Source organism: Petaurus breviceps, unplaced genomic scaffold (genome assembly GCF_028583685.1).
Source record: "Petaurus breviceps papuanus isolate PSGF00001 unplaced genomic scaffold, PetGlider_PUasm1.0 90879, whole genome shotgun sequence".
In the NCBI taxonomy this organism is placed as follows: domain Eukaryota; kingdom Metazoa; phylum Chordata; class Mammalia; order Diprotodontia; family Petauridae; genus Petaurus; species Petaurus breviceps.
Genome location: NW_027187368.1, coordinates 2,652,403 through 2,672,833, shown reverse-complemented (window position 1 = coordinate 2,672,833; position 20,431 = coordinate 2,652,403). Strand labels below are relative to the sequence as shown.

At 40.5% G+C, this 20,431-nt stretch overlaps 1 protein-coding gene across 8 annotated transcripts in view; it reads left to right on the top strand.

Moving 5' to 3' along the window:
- The window catches only part of DAB2IP (DAB2 interacting protein), a 324,396-nt gene that overhangs the window by 34,911 nt on the left and 269,054 nt on the right, over window positions 1-20,431 (top strand). The window contains exon 1 of one of the 8 annotated variants that reach the window (XM_069073770.1): window positions 14,930-15,097. The exons of the other annotated variants lie outside the window; for them this stretch is intronic. The gene's annotated coding sequence lies outside the window, so the exon portion shown is untranslated. Of the gene's footprint in view, window positions 1-14,929; window positions 15,098-20,431 lie in introns of those variants that run through there. 8 annotated transcript variants of the gene reach the window in all.

Here is a 20,431-nt window from a genome sequence, read left to right as displayed (position 1 = left end):
TAAAATACTTTCTATAAATGTGAGCAGTTGTTATTTGAACCTGAGGTTCCTCACATGGGTTACCTTCTCTTTGGAGTGCTTTTGGCTCTCCATTACAACAGGGGACTAGAACTGCAGGTCAGTGTTCTATTGGTTTGACAAACAGGGCCTGAGGGGAGGCTGGGGAAGCTTTGTCCTAAGCCCTAGGGACCTGATTTGGTTTTGCTTGTACCTGATGGGGCTGAAACTTCACTCCCACAACCCTCTCCCCGAGGAACCAAGTGTTGGGTTTCGCAGAGCCTGCTTAGGTTCTGAAATCATCCCTGGCTGGGTGAGCCATGAATCTGGCCTAAGAAGTCCCTTCCTGATCCCCAGAAATCTCATCAGACAACTCATCTCTTTTGAGCCATGTGGTTGGCCACAGCAGTAGGCCTTGCCAGGGCTGGGTTTGCTGGCAGTGGGAGAGTCTTGGATTCAGTGTTGCGGGCTGGCTGAGAGTCACATCACATGCTTCTCTGAGCCTTTTCCTGCCTTGCTTAAAGACCCTCCCCCTAAAAGAAACAAACAAACAAAAACTTATAAAAAAATGTCTTGAGTTATGCTGTGGGTTTGTTGCATCAGCAGAAGTGCATTTTTAGAAACCTGTAAATGCCTAACAGTGTCCATCCCCTGACTACATTCTCCGCAGTGCAAAATCATAAACATTTTTGTTTAGAATTTCTAGGTTGTTTTGAATATTTACGATGTTGTTCTTTAGTTATTTTTTAGTCATGTCTGGCTCTTTGTGAGCCTTTCTGGGGTTTTCTAGGCAAAGATACTGGAGTGGTTTGCCATTACCTTCTCCAGCTCATTTTTACAGATGAGGAAACTGAGGCAAACAGGGTTAAATGACTTGCCCAGGGGCCCACAGTTGGTAAGTGTCTGAGGTCAGACTTGAACTCAGGTCTTCTTGACTCTAGGCCTAATACTCTATCCACTGTGCCACCCGTCTGCCTGTGTATTTACAATAGATAATGAAATATTGGATCATCTTAAAGAATTGTGTTCTTCACAAATCATATTGGTTTGTGCTAGGATTAATGTCAAGAGATTTGAATTCAAATTCAGTCTCTGATACTTACTAATTCACTCTGGGTGAATTAGAGACCATGGGTAAGTATCATCACCTCTCTAAGCCTCAGTTTTCTCATATGTGAAATGGGGACAGTGATACTACCTACCTTGCCAGGTTTTTGTGAGAAAAGCATTTAATAAACCTAAAAGTCTAAGAAAATGGGAACTCCTATAATAATAATAATAATAGCAATTATTATTATTAGTTATAATAACCTTGTAAGGCAGGTTGGTACCATAACACCTCATTCCTGCTTTATAGATTGGGCACAGAGAAGTTAAACAACTGTAATGGGGTCACACAGGCTAAAAGTATTCCTAAACCTTTCACCTCCTGATTGGCTTTCCTAGCTCTACTCTTTTTTCTCTCCCAAGCCTTTGATTCTCTATTGTCAGATTAATCTTGCAAATTCAAATATCTGCTTGTCATTCCCTGAGCAAAGCCTTTCTCTGGTTCCTTTTTGTCTCCATGACAAAGATCTTATCCCTTAGCCTGGCATTCTAGGACTTCCACAACTCAGTCATTTCAGGCTTATTTCCCACTACACCCCTTCTTGTATTCTGTGTAGGGGTGGGGAACCTGCAGCCTTGAGGCCACATGTGACCCTCTAGATCCTCAAGCGTGGCCCTGTGACTGAATCCAAACTGTTTGTGTGACTAGAGTGACACTGGTTTATCCTCTATTTCCCAGGGATAGCCCACATTCCCCTACTTTCTATCATTCTCTTTACCTGGAATGTCCTCTCCTCCCCTCCCCTCAATATCTGCTCATTCTTCACTATCTAGTTCTGATGCTGCCTCTTCCAGAAAGTCTTTGGCCAAGTGCGTTGGAACATTGGAATCACAAGATAGGAGTTTAAATCATCTCAGACATTTACTAGCTGTGTGATCCTAGGCAAGTCCCTTAAGTTTTCTTAGCCTCAGTTTCCTCACCTGTAAAATGGAATTAATAACAGCAACTGACCTTACAGGGCTATTATGAAGGTTATTGTATGAGATAACGTATGTAAAGTACTTTGCTATGTAAATGCTGAATATTATCAGCAGCAGCAGCAGCATCATGAATATGCTTGTTATTATTATTCCTTGGTCTCTTCTCCCTAATCAGATATTGCCTTTACCCATTTGAACCACCTAGAGTAGCTTGTAGTTACCTTATGTACTTGTAATATATTCTGTTACCAGGACCATTTCCTCCGTTAGAGTATAAGCTTTATGAGAGAAGGGACCACGACTTATTTACTTTCAGTATAGGTCGTCTTGAGCTGAAAGGGTCCTGAGAAGCTTTGTCATTTCAGTCACGTGACTCTTTGTTACCCTATTTGGGGTTTTCTTGGCAAAGGTATTGGAGTGGTTTGTCATTTCCTTCTCCAGTTCATTTTACAGGTGAAGAAACTGAGGCAAACAGGGTTAAGTGACATGCCCAGGGTCCCACAGCTAGTTAAGTGCCTGAGGCCAGATTTGAACTCTGGAATGTTAGTCTTCTGACCCAGGCCCAGTGCTCTATCCACTCCACCTCCTAGTTTCTGCCCCACCACTCCCACTCCACCCCCACATGCACCCAAAAGGCTAGCTGATCTAAATCCTTCATTTTTACAGATGAGGAAATTGAAACCTAGACACAGAGGTTCAATTCAAACCCAGGTTTTCTGCCTCCAAATCATATGCTCTTCACCATACCCCACTGTCTAATGTGGAAGGGAAGGGAAAGCTTCATGTGAACAATGGTTCACCACTCAAAGGGTGAATCTCTTGTTTGAAATTCTTGGGTGCTTTTGTAGCTTTTTCTGCTGGGGAATATAGGAGGATTGCTGTAGGCTGAGGGTGGTGGTTGTTTTTCACTAGATGGAGGATTCAGTGGAGGATATTGCTAGTTGATAGTAAGATTGAGCTGACCTAAGCTTCAGGTGGAGTAGGGGAGAAACATGGAGAGAGCAGACAAGCCGTTCTCTGCCTTCACACAATTTATACATCTAACGGAGCAGGAAGATATCTGTGGTTGAAACAGAACACAGAAAACAGAGTGGCATCATATGGTATGCACTGCATCGCTCAATGCTGAGGGGAGGGAAGAGGAAGCAGAAGTAATGGAAGCATTTAAATTGTAAAGGGGGAAGATTAGGTTTCAGAGAAGGAAGAGGTGAGACAGGGTCTGTGTCATGAGGTGTACTGGATTTGAAATCAGAAGACTCAGTTTTGAGTTCCAGCTCCATCACTTTTCTTAACCCTATGTATAAAATAGAGAGAAAGTCATAGATACAACTTGCCCCCAAGGTTGTTAAGAAGAAAGTACTTTTTAACAAAGTATAAATGGGATCTATTATAATTATAGAATATAATTACAATATAATTATATAGTTATTATTTTCATCATGTCAGTCTTACAGAATGTTAGAGCTGAGAGGGCCCTTAGACATCATCTAGCCAACCTGTTCTTTTGATATATGGAGAAACTGAAGCCCCCCCAAAAGAGGATGTGATTTGTCCAAAGTTAGCAAGGATCGGAATCTGGTTCAGGGTCCCAGCTGGGTGTCCTTTTTGCTACCCCATAGCAGCCTCCCATGACAGTAAAACTTCTAACTTGTATGAGAGCTCAGATACTTATCACCCTTCACCCCCACCCCTATACTAACCCAGATCCTTTTTCCAACTTTGTGCTTCCTATCAATAGCTGCTCCTTCTTCCTGGGTCCTCTGGCACAGGCCTGGAATCATCTTTAATTCAGGAAAGCAGAGTGGTGAAATGGAAAAGAATGCTAGATTGGAAATTAAAGGACTTGGATTCAAATATTTGTCTAATGTCACACAAATTAGGAGCAGGGCATCTCACTTTAACTCAGTTATTTCATCCTTAAAATGGAAATAATAAGTTTTGTACTGCCTTATTTCACAGTACCATTATGGGGGGAAACAGTATAAACTTTACAATGCTATAAAAAGGCAAACTGTTATTACTTTTATTTCATTACACATTAATTGCTGATTTTTTTTTTCACCTTTGGCATTATTTCTTGGATCTTTAACTTTTACATGGCTACTATCTCTCTTCCTAATCTACGTCCTCATCCTGTCTTGTCTTGAACTATTGTTAGTCTCTGCTGCTGGTCTATTTTCCCTCCAATCAACCCTATACCTCCTGCTGGATTAGTAATTATAATATTTTTTTCTCTCATGCTTTTTCCCCACTCTAAAACCTTACCTGACTCCCTGTTTCACCCAGAAGATTATAAATAGAGGAACTGGTGACAAATAGATAAAACAAGAGACTATTGCAGTATTTCTAACCTAAACTAGAATTATGGATATGGGAATAGAAAAAGGGGAAGGAATAGATGGGGGCAACATGCCTAACTGGTTATAGCAGGAGAACATACTCATTCCACATAGAGACTCATATAATTTAGAGCTGGAAGGGACCCTTAATATAATTCATTCCAACCCTTATATTTTACAGATGAAGAAACTGAGGCCCAAGAAGATTGTAACTTGCCAAAAGTCACATAATTAGTAAATGGTCAGGCAGGGATTTGAATCCAGGTCCTCTGCTCCAGATCTCACGTTATTATTTCATTTTTGTCTTTAAAGTCCCAGTGCCTATCACAGTGCCCAGCACCTACTCAGTGAATAATCTGTTGATTGTTTTTTTCTTCTACGTCACAGGCTGAGGAAGCCACAGGCAGACTGCCTACATTTATTGTGTCATGCATTTATTTCTGATAGGAATCAATGGGGAAGATGCCAGCTCTTACCAGCTTTGTCTTCCACTTCAGTTGCTATGAGCTCTTCCTTTCTGATGTATGCTCTTGTTTCTTTTGCCAGATGGAGGTTGGCTTGGTAGCTGGGAAACCTCCAATCTCTTCTTCTATAGAGTGGCCTAGGTGGGGCCTTTATATATAATACAATAGGATGAAGAGGTTGGATGAGATGGCCTCTGAAGTACTTTCTTTAGATCTGGGATTCTTTGGTATGCATGAGCAGGAAGTTTGGTCCATATCATAACAGAATAATAAAGATATTAATAGCTAACATTTATTTAATGCTTTGATGTTTTTAAATAACTTTACATATATTATCTCATTTGATCCTCACAACCTCCCTGTGAGGTAAGTATAGTTATTACCTCCATTTTACAGATGAGGAAATTGAGGCAGACAGATGGTAAGTGACTTGTCCAGAGTCAGACAGCTAAGGAAATGTCTGAGGAACAATTTGAACTCAGGTTTTGGTGACTGCAAGTTCAACACTGTCCACCCTGCCACCAAAGATATAGTTCGAGAAAGGACTAAATTAAACTAGGTAATGACCTAGTCTACCTCCACATTTTATAGAGTAGAAAATTGGGTCTAGGGGCGGCTAGGTGGCACAATGAATAGAGCACTGGTCTTGGAGTCAGAAGACCTGAGTTCAAATTCGGCCTCAGACTACTTAACACTTACTAGCCATGTGATCTTGGGCAAGTCACTTAACCCCAATTGCCTTGCCTTCCTCCAAAAAGCAAAAAAAAAAAAAATTGGGTCTAGAGAGGGAAAGTGACTTGTCTAAGGTCCCATAGATAGTAAGTAATAGCTTGAACTTGAAACTAGCTCATTTGACCTCAAATTCAGAAATATTTCAGCTAGACCTAATCATTTGGCAAGAATGAATAGTTCTGTTGAGGTTTACAAAGTTTCCCCCCAACAACCCTGTGAGTTAGGTGGCTGTAGTGTTGTTATCACCGTTTTACAAAGACTCAGAGAATCTGTAAGTGTAATTATGTAGTCTTTGGGACCAACTGTTGTCAGAGAGGATCCATGATAACTCATCCAGGTACATTCAAAAGTAAAACCTGCTCCTAACCAAGGGGGATAGAAGGACTTAACCTTTGCCAACTTTTCTATTTCTGTTCAAGGAACCACAGTCTTCCCGATCACCCAGGTTCATTACCTTCATTAACTTTGACTCTTACCTCTCCCTTGATTCCCACATTGTGCCAATTGCCAAGTTCTGTCCTATAGAGTTTACCTCCACAATATCTTTTCTTTCTTCTTCTTCACTTGGGGTTAGGGTCTAGGAAGTTCTTCCAACAATTTTTTAAATTATATTTTAGTATAATTAGTTTATTTTGTAATCCTAGGTGTTTTATGTATTTAAAAACTTCATTCTGAGAAGGGGTCCATAGACTTTATTTCAGATTACCAAAGGAGTCCATGACACAAAAAAGATTAATAGCCGTCATCCTAGGTTAGACCCTCATCTTTTGACACTAATTGAAAGAGCCTCAGGATTTTAGAATTTTTACCATGAAATGACCTTAGGAGTAATTTAGTTCAATCTTCATTTTACAAAGAAGGAAACTGAGGCCCAGAAACATGAAGTGATTCACCTGAGGTCGCATAAATAAAGCAGAACTTGGAATCAAACTCAGGTGCTGGGACGCTAAATCCAGTGCTTTTTCCATTATATAACTCTGCCTGTTATGTGGAAGGGTGTGGGGTTGGGGAGGAAGGAAAAGACCTACGGGAACAATGGTTCTCTCCGGAGGGAGCCATCTTTTCTTTGAAATTCTTTGGAGCTTTTGTTGTTTTCCCTGCTGGGAAAATGTTAGAGGAAGGTGGCTGGGCTCAAAGCTGTGGTTGTCTTTGGCTTGGCGAAGAAGAGAGCTTTGGCTGGTCAGCAGCAGAACTGAAAACCCCTGTGTAGGTGGTATAGGGAACCACACCATGTTTTCTCTCTCTTTATCTCTCTCATTATCATCATCATAATCATTATCATCTAGCACAGGGATAGGCATACATTAAACCAGGGGTGGGGAACCTGCAGCCTTGAGGCCACTTTTGGCTTTCTAGATGCTTAAGTGTAATCTTTTGTCCAAAAGGTCTCACTGAAGGATCTAGAAGGTCACATGTGGCCTCAAGTTCGTTCCCATGTGGCAGAAGGCTCTCCACCCCTGCATTAGACATTCATTGAATTGAATAAAGCTCTGTTGAACTGAGTTTCATGTACCTGAGATATGTGTGTGTCTGAAAGAGAGGCAGAGAGAAACACGGAAACAGAGAGTGACAGAAAAAGACACAGAGACAGAGAGAGGCAGAGATATAGAAAAAGACACAGAGAGTGACAGAGAGACAGAGACAGAGATAGAAACAGAGACAGTCAGAGATGGACAGGCATATATGTGTACACAAACAGAATTTCTACCTTAAAGAAATCCCAGGTCATTGTAACTAAATAAAATCAGATCTGAGATCCTGGGGTTTTCCCAACACTATCTTTATTGATTTGTCATATGTACTAGAGCTAGAAAGGCCTATAGAACATGGAAAGTGGGATGTTAGAGCTTGAAGGGGATCATAACAATTATTTGAGGAAACTGAAGCCTGGAGAAAGTGACTTGCTTAAGAACACATACCTAGGGGCAGCTAGGTGGCACAGTAAATAGAGCACTAGCCCTGGAGTCAGGAGGACCTGAGTTCAAATTCAACCTCAGACACTTAACACTTATTAACTGTGTGACCTTGGGCAAATCACTTAACCCCAATTGCCCTGCCTTCCCGCCTCCAAAAAGCAAAAAAAAAAAAAAAAAAAAGACCTTATACCTATTAGAGGCTTATCCAGAACTGGACCCCACATTTCCTAACTCCCAGTCCAGGCATTTGTCTCTTGTACTGTTGGGTTAAGTTATTCGTCTCCAGCCCTATAGGGGGGTCCCTCAATTCTTCTGTTTTCACTTGCTGGGAAGCTGAGTGACTAGCACCAGTCTCAGAGGACAAAGCTTAAAGATTTTTTCTGGGTCAGTAATCTAGTGGCCAACCTCCTGGGATCCCAGCATAGGTTCAGATTTGCAGTGGGGGGAGGCACGGGGTACACAGGAATGAGCTGGGAAAATTGAGGCCAGAAGGAGCACAGCTCTCTGGCTAATAAAGAGCCTTGACAACATTAGGGTTAGTCATAGAGATGAGGTCATCGACTCATCACTGGAGTGAAATGCCACAGATAGGACCAAGGGTTTGGGGAACATTCTTTCCAAGCTTCTTTGCATTGAAATCTCCCAGTTTTCATTGTTCTTCATTACTTTCCCTTTCCTTTGACCATATAAGTCATTTGCTCCATTTTGTTTATTTTACTTCTACAACATCTCTTGTATCCCTCCCCTTTTCTCCTATTCTTATGGCCACTACCCTAGTTCAGGCCCTCATCACTTCTGGCTGGGACTATGACAATAGCTTCCTGATCTGTCTCCCTGCTTCCAGTCCCTTCTTTCTCCAGTTTATTTATGTTCCACTGAACTGCTGCCAATCTGATATTCCTAACAGATGGTTCTAGCCATTGAATCAAAAAGCTTCCGTGACTTCCTGGTGCATCTAGGACAAAATGCAAACTATAGACAGTTTTCACTTTAGGTAAGTGGGTAATGCTAATTTGCCCTCAGAAGTGGGAGAAGTTGACAGGGGGCCAGCACATGGTTCAAGGACATGTGGGGGCTCAGGACAGAGAAGCAAGAGCAGGTGGAGGAACATGAAGGGGCAAGGGCCTGTCATGGGGAGGCCTGACCTGAACTGAGAGGAAGAACATGCAGGGGCTGAGAGCAGACACATGGAGGTCAGACACAGACAGGAGAGGACAGGTGATTCGTTGGGTCAGGGACAGATATGTGGACCGGAGCCCAGACAGATGGAAGACTCACGATACAAAAACAAAAATGAGACAGTCCCTGCCCTCAAGGAGCTTACATTTTTTGGGGGTAGACAATACATACATCTACATATTCATATATATCCATATGTATATACATAAACATACATACATCTATGTATGTTATATATGTGTATATAAAGGTGGAGAAAAAGAAAAAAATAGACATGTGGGGACAGACATGCAGGCCAAACCCCTGATCTGGCAGAGGTGGTATCTGTGGCAATCTCTGTCCATTAGCTCTTCTGTTTTCACTTGAAGGGTTTTTTTTTTTCGTCTTTATTGATTTGTTAGTTTACTTTGAGTTTACAAGATTCAGTTCCCTAGTTCTTTGAGTTTCAAATTTTCTCTCCCTCCCTTCCCCCCACCTCCTCATGGTGGCATAGAATCAAGTATAGGATCTGCAAATAGTTTCACATTGGACATTAGTCAGGTTATAAAGAAGGATTGCATCGGATGGAATGAACAATGGGAAAGAGGAAACAGAAGCAAACAAGAAAAAGAAAGAGAGCAGGTAGTTTGCTTCAATGTGCATTCAAACTCTGTTCTTTCTAGTTCTTTCTCTGAATGTAGACATCTCTCTCCTTCTGAGTCTTTTGGAGTTGACTTATAGCCCTGCATTTCTGAGAAGAGTCTTGTCTATCAAAGTTGGTTGTCACACATACGTTGTATCTGTAATGGTGTACAAATGTTTCCTGGTTCTGCTCTTGAAGGGTTTTTTAAAAGGGTTTTTTTTTTTGAGGGGAGTGGGAGGCCCCAGAGTTCTGAACAAGGATCAGAAACACAGGACTATATAGTTAACATAGATGTCTTTTCTTTTTGAAATGCAGATTTCTTTTAGCATTCTTTACATAAAGTGGAACTTGTATAAAGCAGATTTACATAAAGCAAGAACTATCTGTATTCTATTTCGCATCTAGAGTCACAGTCACAATCTGGCTTCCCCATTAAGAATCCAACATTCCAGCCTCATTGGCCTATTTACTGCTCCCTGCTCGACACTCTATAGCCTGCCTCCAGGTCTGTGCTTAGGCTGACCTTTTGCCTGGAATGATCTTCCTTCTCTCCTCTTCTTCTTGAAACCCCTAACTCCAAGGTTCAAAGACCACCTCCTATAGATTTTTCACAATCCTATCCCTCATCATTGTTAATGTCTGCTCACCTCTCCAAGTTACTTTATTATTTTTTAAAAATACTTAACTGTATGTATAGTTTCCCCCTAGCAATATGTAAGCACCTTGAGGACAAGGACAATTTCATTCATGTCAAGAGATGTTATTAATTATTAATGCTAGGATATGGACTTAGTGGGTTTTATGGGTATTATAATTGAGCAGAATATAGAATAGTGGAACCAGGAGGGACCTTAGAAATCATCGGGGCAAATCCTTTTGTTATATAGAGGGGAAAACTGAACCTCAGAGAAAGGAAGCTGCAGATTTAGGAAATCTGATCAACACAATGACCACTCATAACTCCAGATTACTCCAGATAAAACATGCTGCCCACCTCCTGATAGATGATAGACACAGAGGGCAGATGGACACTTTTTCTTTCTTTTTTTGGACTGGGACAGTGCAGAGATTTGTTTTAGTTGACCATACATGTTTGTAACAAGGATTTTGTTTTTCTTGTTTTCTCAGTTATAGGGGGAGTAGAAGGGAGAAAATATGAATTTGAAAAAAATACAAAAGGACATCTCAAAGTCATACAGGTATTTAATAGAAAGATTTATATGGACTCCAAGTTTTCTGACTACTTCTAAGGCTCTTTGAAGTAGGGGAGATACTTTGTAAAGTATCTCCTACCCATAATGCCCTGAATTTATACGCTCTAGGATATAGAGGAGCCTGAGTTCTGTGGTGTCTTTCTGCCACATGCTTTCAGTTAGTCAAGAATAATTTATATAGTGCCTACTATGTGCTGGGCACTGGGGATGAAAAGACAAAAACTGAACAGTTCCTTCCCTTAAGAAGCTTCTATTGTGTCAGGGGAAACAAAATATACACAAAGAGAGCTTAAATAGTCCTGACATAAGAAACAGTAACTGACATTTGGGTCTAGTGGAAAGAGCCTAGATGTAGGGGCAGTGAAACAGCTACTTAATACAATAATGAATTTGAGGACGTCACTTTCCCTCTCTGGGTCTCAGTTTCCTCTTGAATAAAAGGAGAAGGTTGAACTAGATAATCTCCAAAATTCCTTCCAGACTAAATCCTAGGACTGCTGCTTTTAATGCCATTTCCCTTCCAGAGCCCATATCTGGAAAACAGAAGTCACTGCTTTGCTCTATGCTGTTACATATGGGTCATCCCTTTTCTTTTGGGACCTCTTGAGAGTCCCTTCAGTGTATGGACTTGGCCTTGCATTGTGGTTGCTGATGTTTGGCTCCATGCTTGGCCAGTACTTGGCTGGTGATCAGTTATTCAAGCTTGTTGAGTGTGGTACCTTGGAGTAACGACGTTGGAGCCATGAGCTCAGTGGAAAGTGCAGAGCCCTCATTGAGTAGAGCCTGGGGAGTGTAAGCTGGAGAGCCAAGGACAGGACTGGCTGGTTCCTGTGCTGAGGTGAGCCGCCCTTGTCTGGTGAGGCTGTGTTTGGGTTTCTGCTTAGGGAGCAGTTACATGTGCTCTGTGCTCCAAGTGCAGAACAATTGTGAGATTTGTGGAATTGAGTTTTTATACTTCCATTTGTCACTTCAGTGTTGTCTCTAGCAACTCTAACTTGGCTAACAAAGGAATCTTAAATTAAGGCTGTAAAGGAACAACCTCAGTGACAGAGAGGATAATGATTAAAAACTTTCAGCATTCTTCTGAAGTCCTTTACTGGACAGTGACCTATGGCCTGAGAACTGGTGTCAAGCTTACATTTCTGTGGCACATTGTGGTTTTATACATGTCTAATGGGACCTTTTCCAGGCAGGTAGTGTGAATATTATTATCCCCATTTTATAGAAGAAGAGACTGAAGTTCAGAGAGCTCATAGATCCACCGCTGGAAGGGAACTTTGAGGCCATCTTACAGATGAGTAAACTGAATCCTACAGAAGAGAAATGACTTGCCCAAGGCCACACAAGGTAATAAGGAGCAGAAGTTCTCAGATCCTCAGACACCAAAGTCCATTGCTCTTTCCAATGTTGCCATGATGCCTTGACTAGTTAAACAACTAGTTGTTGTAATCATAGGATCATAAATTTAGAGGTGAAAGGGAGAGGACTTTAGAGGTCCTCAGGTGTGGCCATCTCATTTTACAAGTGAAGAAACTGAGGCCCAGAGACCATAAGTGGCTCATTCTGAACTGAGGAGGTAATATGGATCTGAACTGGGATTCAAACAGATGTCGGATGTTATAAGTCTAGTGCTCGGGGTCTCCTGACTCCAAGTATACTGCTATCTCTACTCTATTATTCTTGCTTATCTTTTATTACCTGTGAAATGAATTGGATTGGGCTACTAAGGACCCTTTGAGCTCTAACATTCTATGTTCTAAGGTCCTTTCCATTTCTAAAGTTCTATCTTTTAAGGTCCCTATGGCCCTACAATAACAATAGCTGATGTTGAAATAGTTAGGATTAGTTGGGCAACAGGATTTACAAAGTGTTTTATACATGCTATCTCATTTGATTGTCACAACAACCTGATGAGGTAAATGCCTGAAAGCAATATTATCCCCATTTTATAGATGGGAAAAATGAGGCAACATAGTAAATGTTAGAGGCTGGAGTTAAAAACTCCTTCCCCCCTCCCTCAGGACAATGGTGAAGGGTGGAATAGATGCTAGGGAAGGAGCCTTGGTGTTAATTAAGGTCCCTTGGTAGTAATGGAGGAGTGTAATGTTGTTGCAATGACTCAGGGCAAATTGGGTTGAAGTCTCCACCTGACATGGTAGAATTCAGGGCAGTAGTTTGGAGGAAGGGGTAGGAAACTCCCAGCTTAGTTCCTTGACCTGGTTGGGGTATCCACCCACTCTGGTCAAGCAGCAACAGCTCTGCCCCAGTTCTTTCCTCCCAACAGAGTGACAGAGATTCCCTTGAGCACCATAATCCCCACCCATTCCCCATCAGTTTCATCTCTAACATCCTCATCCTTCCAAGTCTTACTCTTCGTCCTCACCAAAAGTCCCTTCTTTCTTCCTCCTTTTTCATGAGAGTTGATGGGAAACATCCCTTATTGATCTTGCACATTCTTGCTGATATACTGGTTGAACTTGATGACATCCAATTTCTCTTTCAAATCTGAGTCTGTGATTCAATCAACACTTACTCTAGGCCCGGAAGAGCCTCCCATGAGTAATAATAATATTAATAATGATGATGATAATAATAGCTGACATTTATGTGGAGCTTGATGGTTTCCAAAATATTTTACAAATATTATCTCATTTGATCCTCATGATAATCTGAGAGATAAGTGCTATTATTATCATCCTTTCCATTTTACAGAGGAAACTGAGGCAGGAGACAGTAAGTCACTTGCACGTAATTATATTGCTAGCAGATATCTGAGGCTCGATTTGAATTTAGGTTATCCTGACTTCAAATCTAGTGCTCTATCCACTGAAACAACTAGCTGCCTTTTGAAGGAACCAGAGGAAAGCAGGGGAGAGAACTTCTGTACATTAGGGAGAAGAAAGAAGCACCAAGGTCCTGAATTCTTCACACCATGATGTTTTCAGTGATGAAACCATTCCCCCATGTCCATTCTTATCTCCCATTTGAAGTATTAGCTACTGTTTGTTTTTGACAAGTTACTTCCAAACTGTTTTTGGGATTTTAAAGTGTCTTCTCAATGTATCTTCCTCTCTTCTTTGCAAAAGTGAGGGACTATGAATGTGGAACATTGCATATGATGTCAAATTTAGTTGATTGGTTGGTTAGTTTTGCCAAACTGCTTTTTCTCTCCTTTTTATTCTTTGTTGCAAGGGATGGATGACTCTTTGAACAGGGGAGGGAGGAGGGATATCTTTGGAAATAAAGATGATATAAAAACACAAGATATCAATAAAATTCTTTTTAAAAGAAAAAAATATTAATTTCCTCCCTAGAGAGTTTCTCTTTGCCTCACTTAGTTGATTGCTTAAGTTCGGGTGTACAATTTGAGTTATTTCTCTGTAATGGGACAGGAGGCAGTTTGATAGTTTACTGTGTTCTGGTGGCCATTATTTAAATATGAAACAATAAGGATGATTATTATACATTTTTAGTGGGGGAAGATGAGAATTTTCTTTCTGTCCTGGGGCTGCTGGGGAATGCTATAAATCATGCAGTGCCCACGTGTTACGGGACATAAATCTTGTCGAAGTTGTTGATGTGTTTGGCTGCTTGTTCCTTCTGTGCCAACTTGCTGTTTCAGTGGTGTGTTTGTTGCCTGTGTTCAGAGGAATGGTTGGAAAAGCTCCCTTTAAATATTTAGAACTAATTATCTATGTACATATTTGGGGAGGGTTGGCTGATGAAATATAAATCACAAACCAACCGTCAGGAATAAGTTTTCAGATGACAAGGAACTAGTAGCTGTTCCTCATTATTATTGTTAAATCCACTAGAACTGAGTTCTTTGGAAGTATACCATCCCTTTGGAGGAATCATATCTTCCTAACTCTCGTAGAGACCAGCAAGTCTCTACTGAGTTGAAATAGCCTTAGACTTGCAGTTAGAACATTTGAGGATTTTTGACACAAGAAGAACATGACTTGATGTTTGCATATGGAACATTAATCTGGTAACATATGAGGGATAATTGGACAGGCGAGAAGCAGAAAGCCCTGCTAGGCTATTGCAGAGTCATCTGGACAGGTATTAATGAGGGTCTGCACCTAGAAGATAGCAGTGGGACTGGAGAGGAGAGGACAGAGGTAAGAAGCATGGTGGAGGTAGAATAGTTTATTCTCTCTTCAGTTGACTACTAAATGTTTATCTATCAGTTAAGTATGAAATACTGCCTGTATCACGATGTCCTGTGTTCTGGGGAAACGAAGAAAAATGAAGTAGTCTTCTGCCCTCAAGGAACTTATATTCTATCAGGGGAGAAAACATACACATGTGACATTATCTGTGTAAACACAATAAATACCAGATAATTGGTGGGAGAGGGTGGAGGCTCTAAAAGCTGGAAAATCAGGAAAGTCTTCATGTAGAAGGTGGCACTTGAGCTTTGCTTTGAAGAAAACTAGATCTAAGAGGTGGAAGTAAGGAGGAAATGGCTTTCAGCCATGGGGAATGGCCTATACAATGGCATGGAGATGGGAGAGAATGTTGTGCGAAGAACTGCAAGGTGGCTGGCTTGGCAAGACTATGGACTGTATGAAGGGAAGTAATACAAAGTGAGACTCGAAAGGTAGGTTGGAATCAGGTTGTTCTATGGCTTTAAATGTTAAACAAAGGAGATTGTATTTTACCACAGAGGCAAAAAGGAACCACATTGAGTTGTGGCTACTAGCCTTGTGATCTCTACTGTTTCCTGGCTCATTCTTTTTTTTCTTATTTAATTTTTTCCAAATTACATGTAAGAACAATTTTAACATTCTTTTTTTTCTTCAAATTTTGAATTCCAATTTATCTTTCTTCCTCCCTTCCCCAACTCGATGAGATGGCAAGAAATTTTATATAGGTTATACATGTGTAGTCATGAAAAACATATTTGCATGTAAGTCACCTTTTTTTTTTTTTTTTTACTTCTGTCTCTAATGGAAAAATAGTCCTTCTCCTTGCTGAGGCCAGTCCTCCTACTTAGGCTTTTGATCCTCTCTTCTGCTCTGGGAGCTTAACCCTTTGATCATTCTTTCGTTCTTTGATCTTCAAACTCTCCCTATCCATCGGCTACTTTCCTGTTCCCTACAAAAATGTCTGGCCTCCCCATCTTTAACAACAATGACAACCACAGCCACAGCCCTTTCATTGGCAAGGCAGTTCTCCTCTCAAGCTGGGTTTTCCCTTTCACAACCAAACTTGTAGAAAGAATTTTCAGAATCCTTAGCTCCTTCAAGGCTCATAGTAGCTGTCACTTTCTTTGGGAAGTCTTTGCTTATCTCTGTAATTGTTGTTATTCTCTTCCTCCTCAAGAAATCACCTTGGGGTTTATTTACCGATGTACATGTTGTATTCCCTTCTACCTCCAGGTAGTAGATACTTAATAAATGTCAAGTTGAACTGAAATGATCTTGTTCCAAGTCAATTCCCTTTTCTCAAGTCATCTGAATAAACATTTATTAAGTAGTTATTATGCATAGGACATGGTGCTAGGCAAAGGGGAAGATACAGATATAAATAAGATGCAGTCCCTTGACCTCAAAGAATTTACAACTTGGCCCTTCAGATTCCTTATTTGGTGCAACTTGGTAGTGCAGTGGATAGAGTGTTGGGACTGGAGTCAGGAAGACAAGTTCAAATCCAACCTCAAATACTTACTAGTTGTGTCACCCTGGGCAAGTCACTTAACCTCTGTCTGCCCCAGTTTTTTCTCAACTGTAAAATGAGGCTAATAATAGCGCCTACCTCCTAGGGTTATTGTGAAGATCAAATGAGATGATATTTATAAAGTGTTTAGCATAATGTTTGGCTCATATTAGGTGCTTAATAAATGCTTGTTTCCTTATCTAGTGAGGTTCGTACTTGACTATTTCACTGGACTTTTGGGTAAACTAAAGAAAATAATGGACAGCTAGATGACACAGTGGATAAAGTAACAGACCTGGAATCAGGAAGACTCATTGTCCTGACTTCAAATCTGGCCTCAGATACTTACTAGCTGTGTGACTCTGAGCAAGTCACTTAACCCTGTATGCCTTAGTTTCTTCATCTATAAAATGAGATGGAGAAGGAAATGGCAAACCACTCTAGTATCCTTGCCAAGAAAACCCAAATGGGAACACGAGGAGTTGAACACAACTGAGGAATGATTAAATCAACCCATGGTATATTGAAAAGAGTTCTAGAATTAGAGTCAGATTCTCCTCCCAATTCTGCCACAGAGTGATAGTGGATAAGTCATTTTAATCTCTCTGAGTGTTAGTTTTCTCACCTAAATACTGAAGGAATGGAGCTCAATGATCTCTAAGTTCCCATCTAACATTTTATAAGTTGAAATTCTGCTCAGATGGTTATCCATCCATCTTTAAGGATGCTATTTGACTCTTGTCCATGCCCTGCTGCAGGTTAGCCCCTGTAGGCTTTACTGGCTTTCTTCTGACATCATGAGGAGACTAATGGTAGAGCCCATTGACTTGTGCTGGTTATCTCGTGTTTTTTCCACATAAAGATTTTAAGGGAACCATTCCTATGGTATCTGAAGGGGATAACAAGACACAAAATGTGTGAAAAATATCTCAGACCTTATTGAGACTGAAAAGAGGCAACAAAGAGATACCCCCAAACTGGCAATCTGTATACCTACTTTGCCATCTATATAACATTCTTAGGAATGTAATGCAAATATTATACATTCAGTGCATCCTCAATGAAGATATTAGGGAACTGGCCAGCTTTTCCAGATAATAGTCCATATTAGGATTTATTTTTACCATCATTCAATTGCCAAAAAAATTATAGACTATACTTATCAAATTAGATAATATTTGCAAAGTATTTAGCACAGTGTCTGGCACATAGTAGGCACTTGATAAATGCTTGTTCACTTCCTCTTTGTGTTTGTTGCTTATAAAAATTGTTTTGTGATTCAGTGAGCAAAATGCTTCCTTGAAGGCTCCCATAACATTACTATGTTTGATCATGATCAGGAATATAAGGCAAACATAAAACAGGGAGAGATATGCTTGGCAATGGTGTTTGCCAAAGGTCTAGATTCTAAACAGGGAATAATTAGGTGTTTACTATAAAGTGGGAGCTCTGTAATGGTAGGAGCTCTTTTCATCTTGCACTTATTCCTTTTTGGAGTTAAGACCCTGTTTTCAGTTGTGAGTTCCCTTCCTAGGATATCAAGAGTTTGGGCTTTGTTGCCACTTGCCTGAGTCTAGATGTAAGGGAGACAGTTCCCACTTTTTTTCTTTAGGAATAATATGAAAGGGCTAGGGAGGGGATGAGAAAGAAGATGAAAAAATGACTTCAGTAATGTTTCTTTTTCTTCCCACTCCATGAATCTAGGGAAAAGGCATTTTCTTTTTCAGAAAATTCCTGTCATCTTCTGAAGTTTTCTAAGGAGCTATTACCTAGTGGGGGGAATTATCTTGAGTCTTTATTATAGTCCCTGCCTGCCTGAGTTCCTTCTCAGTGTAATTGATTTTAATAATTCAGAGCAACTGTTGTCTCTGGAGGGGCTTCTGGGTTAGAGGTGGCCTTTTTCTGCAGTGAAAATGCATTTGGGTGGCCCTTTTGCAACCAGTTCATTTGGTGCTGGTAGTGGTTTTCATCCACTTGGCATTATAGTATCATTGATTTAGAGGTGGAAGGGACTTCAGAGATCATGTAGTCCAACTCCTCACTCATTTTACAAATGGGGAACCAAGGCCCAGAGGGGTTGGTTGTACCTTGCCCATAATCACACATGAAGTAAGTAACGGACTCAGGATTTGAATCCAGGTCCTCTGACTCTGAATCTAGGTACTCTGGTACCAAATTCATTGTTCTTTCCATCGTATTACCCTTTGGGGCTTTGATTATTTTCTCCCCCTTCATATTGTACATGTATGTTTCAAAAGGTAGAGAGGTGATAGAGATGGTGTGGTGTCATTGAAAGAAAGCACATTGAACTGGGCTCTAGCTCTGAATCTTCTAAATTGCTATGTTTGCTCAAACAAATAACTTCTCCCTAAGCCTCCTCTGTTAAATGTGACAGTGTCACTAGGTGATTTCAGAGATCACTTGCTTCCAAAATCCCTTAGGATTTTGAATCTGTGAATCTGTAAGTATATACCAAAGGTCCCAGGGTCCTGCTAAAGAGGTGCTAGATATAACTCCTTTACCCCAGTCTGTTACTGGGTCCTTTCCTTCCAGCTAGCTCTACCTTGACTGTTCCAGAAGTTCCCCTAGCCTGCCAAAGACCAATGGAGTGGTGTGACCCAAGATGGAGGATTAGCTCTCCAGAAAAAATAAGCATGCCTTTTGCTGCATTTTTTCACACATACAAAGGATGGTATGGGCATGGCATATCTCCTTGCCTTCATAGAGTTTAAAGCTAGAAGATAATTTATTTTTTAAATTAATTTTATGGTTTTTTTTTTCAGTTTTTATCATTCATTCCCACAAGATTTTTAGTTACAAATTTTCTCCCCATTTTTCCCCTACCCACAACCCCAAAACAGTGGTCTCACTGTATACCCCCTCCCCCAATCTGCTCTTTCCTATATCCTCCCCCATCCCCCTACTGACTTTCTGGTAGGGCAAGATGGATCTCCATAAGCCTAGCACCTGTATATCTTATTTCCCAGTTGCATGTAAATAATAATAATAATATTTTTTTTAAACATTTGATTTTAAAACTTTGAATTCCTGGGGTGGCTAGCTGGCAAAGTGGGTAAAGCGCCAGCCCTGGAGTCAGGAGGACCTGAGTTCGGTTCGGGCCTCAGACACTTAACACCCACACAAAAAAACTAGCCATGTAACCTTGGGCAAGCTACTTAACCCCAATTGACTTCCAAAAAGCAAAAAACAAAAACAAAACTTTGAATTCCAGATTCTTTTCCTTCCTCCCTCATCACCCAACCTTACTGGGAAGATAAGCAATTCAATATAGGTTGTACATGTGTAGTTACACAAAACATTTCCATAGTCGATATGTTGTGAAAGACCTCCATCCTATCCCACCCCCGACTTGTTCTATTCTCTACTTTGACCCTGTCCCTTTTCAAAAGTGTGTACCTACCCTCCCCCCCAACCTGCCCTCCCATCCATCATCTCCCCTCTCATCCCCTTCCCCTCTACTCTCCTATAGGGCAAGATACCCAATATAGTGTATATGTCATTCCCTCCCTAAACCAAATTTAATGAGAGTAAGGTTCTTCCCCTCCATTGTAACAGTTATCCCTTGCCTCTTCTATATGAGATAATTCATCCTATTCAGACTCTCCCCATCTCCTCTCATTATATTCCTCTCTTATCTCTCAATTTCACCTTTTAAATATCATCCCTTCCTATTCAATTGATCCTGTGCCCTCTCTCTATGCATACCTGTACACATATATACACACACTCATATATGTATTCATATGCACATATACCTTCCTATATAGATATATATGTATGTATACATATATAAAATATATCTAAATACAAATATATATATACACACATTTATATTCCCTTCAACTATCCTCATACTGAAAAATTTTCATAACTTACAATTATTGTTTTTCCATGAAGGCATGTAAATAGTTCAACTTTGATGAGTTCCTTATGATTTCTTTTCACTGTTTACCTTCTTATGCTTCTCTTGCTTCTTGTATTTGAATGTCAAATTTTCTAATCAACTTTGGTTTTTTTCATCAAGAATGCTTGAAAGTCCTCTATTTCATTGAATGATCATATTTTCCCTGAAACATTATACTCAGTTTTGTTGGGTAGGTGATACTTGGTTTTAATCCTAGCTCCTTTGACCTCTGGAATATCATATTCCAAGCTCTTCAATCCCTTAATGTAGAAGCTGCTAGATCCTATGTTATCCTGATTGTATTACCACAATATTCAAATTGTTTCTTCTTGGCTGCTTGTAATATTTTCT